Raw genomic sequence first — 3,724 nt, forward strand, 5'->3', positions numbered from 1 at the left:
CGGAGGTAAGCTGGCCATTTTATAAATGGGGGCTTGATATTCTCGGCCCTTTCCCCAAAGCTCCCAGGCAGGTAAAGTATTTACTTGTAGCAATTGACTATTTTTCGAAATGGATGGAAGCAACGCCTTTAGCAAAAATAGGGGCTGAAAAGGTCCGAGCTTTTCTCTGGAAAAACATTATTTGTTGTTTTGGTATACCACATGCTATTATAACTGACAATGGTCGGCAGTTTACCGATCAAAACCTGGCAGAATTTTTGCAGGGTTTCAAAATTAAGCATCACTTTTCATCAGTAGAACACCCACAAACAAACGGACTCGCCGAGGCAGCTAACAAAGTAATTCTCATCGCACTTAAGAAAAAGCTCAGCGAAGCCAAAGGAGAATGGGCGGAGTTAATCCCAGAAATACTGTGGAGTTACAATACAACAAAACAAACAACCACCAACGAGACCCCTTACCGACTTGTCTATGGTGCCGACGCAATGATCCCAGTCGAGATCGCCCTAACATCAGGAAGAACAACACAAACATCGGCACCAAACAATGATAACATCAGACAAGCAGAATTGGATACAATAGAGGAAGACAGATACAAAGCTGAGATAAGGCACAAAGCAATGCAAAGCATAATAAAAAGAAAATACAACAAGATGGTCAAACCCAGGTCCTTCACCAAAGAAGACCTCGTCTTAAGACGAACGGAAGAAGCACGGAAACCACAAACACATGGAAAGCTCGCACCAACATGGGAAGGCCCTTACCGAGTAATACAAATACTCGGCAAGGGAGCATATAAACTTCAAACGTTACAAGGAAATGACATCCCTGGAATATGGAATGTATCATCTCTTAGATCTTACTTATCATCTCTTTTTCTTACTTATCAATCCCTGCCATTGGAGCAAACAATTTTGGGCTTAAACCTCAACTAGTTTCTCTGATGCAACAAAACTGCAAGTTTCATGGACTTCCATCTGAAGATCCTTTTCAGTTTTTAACTGAATTCTTTCATATCTGTGATACTATTAAGACCAATGGGGTTGATCCCGAGGTCTAAAGGCTCATGCTTTTCCCGTTTCCTGTAAGAGACAGAGCTAGAATATAGTTGGATTCTCAACCTAAAGATAGCCTGAACTCTTGGGATAAGCTGGTCATGGCTTTCTTAGCCAAGTTCTTTCCTCCTCAAAAGCTTAGCAAACTTAGAGTGGATGTTCAAACCTTCAGACCAAAAGAAGGTGAATGCCTCTATGAAGCTTGGGAGAGATACAAGCAACTGACCAAAAAGTGTCCTTCTAACATGCTTTCAGAATGGACCATCATGTATATATTCTATGATGGTCTGTCTGAGTTATCAAAGATGTCATTGGACCATTCTGCAGGTGGATCCATTCACCTAAAGAAAATGCCTGCAGAAGCTCAAGAACTCATTGACATGGTTGCTAACAACCAGTTTATATACACTTCTGAGAGGAATCCTGTAAGTAATAGGACACCTCAGAGGAAGGGAGTTCTTGAAATTGATGCTCTGAATGCCATATTGGCTCAGAACAAAATATTGACTCAGTAAGTCAATATGATTCCTCAAAGTCTGAATGGAATGCAAGCTGCATCCAACAGTACTCAAGATGTATCTTCTGAAGAAGAAGCTTATGATCCTGAGAACCCTGCAATAGCAGAGGTGAATTACATGGGTGAACCCTATGGAAATACCTATAATCCCTCATGGAGAAATCATCCAAATTTTTTATTGAAGGATCAACAAAAGCCTCAACAAGGCTTTAATAATGGTGGAAGAAACAGGTTTAACAATAGTAAACTTTTTCCATCATCCACTCAGCAACAGATAGAGAATTCTGAGCAGAATCCATCTAGCTTAGCAAAAATAGTCTCTGATCTATCTAAGGCCACTTTAAGTTTTATGAATGAAACAAGGTCCTCCATTAGAAAATTGTAGGCACAAGTAGGCCAGTTGAGTAAAAAGGTCACTGAAATTCCTCCTAGTACTCTCCCAAGCAATACAGAAGAAAATCCAAAGAGAGAGTGCAAGGCCATTGATATAACCAAAATGGCCGAACCCACAAGAGAGGAGGATGACGTGAATCCTAGTGAGGAAGACCTCCTGGGATGTTCAGTGGACAATAAGGAGTTCCCCTTAGAGGAACCAAAGGAATCTGAGGCTCATATAGAGACCATAGAGATTCCAATGAACCTCCTTCTGCCCTTCATGAGCTCTGATGAGTATTCTTCTTCTGAAGAGAATGAAGACGTTACTGAAGAGCAAGTTGCTAAGTACCTTGGTGCAATCATAAAGTTTAATGCCAAATTATTTGGTAATGAGACTTGGGAAGATGAACCTCCCTTGCTCACTAATGAACTGAATGCATTGGATAGGCAGAAATTACCTCAAAAGAAGTAAGATCCTGGTAAATTCTTAATACCCTGTAACATAGGCACCATGACCTTTGAGAAGGCTCTGTGCGACTTGGGGTCAGGAATAAACTTAATGCCACTCTCTGTAATGGAGAAACTTGGGATCTTTGAGGTACAGGCTGCCAATTTCTCATTAGAGATGGCACACAAATCTATAAAAATGGCTTATGGACAAGTAGAGGACGTGTTAGTAAAGGTTGAGGGCCATTACATCCCTGCTGATTTTATAATCCTAGACACTGGGAAGGATGAGGATGAATCCATCATCCTTAGAAGACCCTTCCTAGCCACAGCAAATGCTGTGATTGATGTGGACAGAGGAGAGTTGGTCCTTCAACTGAATGAAGACTACCTTGTGTTCAAGACTCAAGGTTCTCCTTCTGTAACCATGGAAAGGAAGCATGAAAAGCTTCTCTCACTGCAGAGTCAACCAAAGCCCCCACAATCAAACTCTAAGTTTAGTGTTGGGAGGCCACAACCAAACTCTAAGTTTGGTGTTGGGAGGTCTCAACAATGCTCTGAACATCTGTGAGGCTCCATGAGAGCTCACTGTCAAGCTATTGACATTAAAGAAGCGCTTGTTGGGAGGCAACCCAATATATTTAATTATAACTATATTATTTTCATGTTTATTTTGTGTTTCTTTAGGTTGATGATCATGTGGAGTCACAAAAATTATAAAAAAATAAAAATAAAAAAACAGAATGAAAAATAGCTCACCCTGGAGGAAGAGCTTACTGGCATTTAAACGCCAGTAAGGCTAGCAGAATGGGCGTTAAACGCCCAATCTGGCACCATTCTGGGCGTTCAACGCCAGAAATGGGCACCAGACTGGTGTTTACCGCCAGAACAGAGCATGAAACTGGCGTTAAACGCCAGAAACAAGCAGCAGTCTGGCGTTTAAACGCCAGGATTGCACTCTGAGGAAGGCTGGCGTTAAACGCCAGAAACAAGCTATATTTGGGCGTTTAACGCCAGAACTAAGCATGGAAGTGGCGTTAAACACCAGGATTGCATGCTTAGGGCGTTTTACACACCTAAAAGGTGCAGCGATGTGAAATCCTTGACACCTCAGGATCTGTGGACCCTACAGGATCCCCACCTACCTCAACTCACCTTCTCCCTCTTCTTCACACAATCCAATAATCCTCCTCCCCAAACACTCTTCACCAATCAACTCAACCACTCTTTTCCATTATCCTTTCATCAATCACCTCCACCACACTTTCCTATAAACCCCACCTACCTCCAAATTCAAAATTACTTCCCCACCCAAACCCACCCTAAATGA

At 41.9% G+C, this 3,724-nt stretch overlaps 1 non-coding gene across 1 annotated transcript; it reads right to left on the bottom strand.

Moving 5' to 3' along the window:
* Positions 1 to 1,198: 1,198 nt before the first annotated feature.
* LOC148572280 (small nucleolar RNA R71) lies at positions 1,199 to 1,306 on the bottom strand. Its single transcript, XR_015908629.1, has one exon. It is a non-coding gene; the product is annotated as a small nucleolar RNA R71 (small nucleolar RNA).
* Between the last annotated feature and the right edge of the window lie 2,418 nt (positions 1,307 to 3,724).

This window comes from Arachis ipaensis, chromosome B3 (assembly GCF_059453495.1).
Source record: "Arachis ipaensis isolate K30076 ecotype BB chromosome B3, ASM5945349v1, whole genome shotgun sequence".
Lineage (NCBI taxonomy): Eukaryota > Viridiplantae > Streptophyta > Magnoliopsida > Fabales > Fabaceae > Arachis > Arachis ipaensis.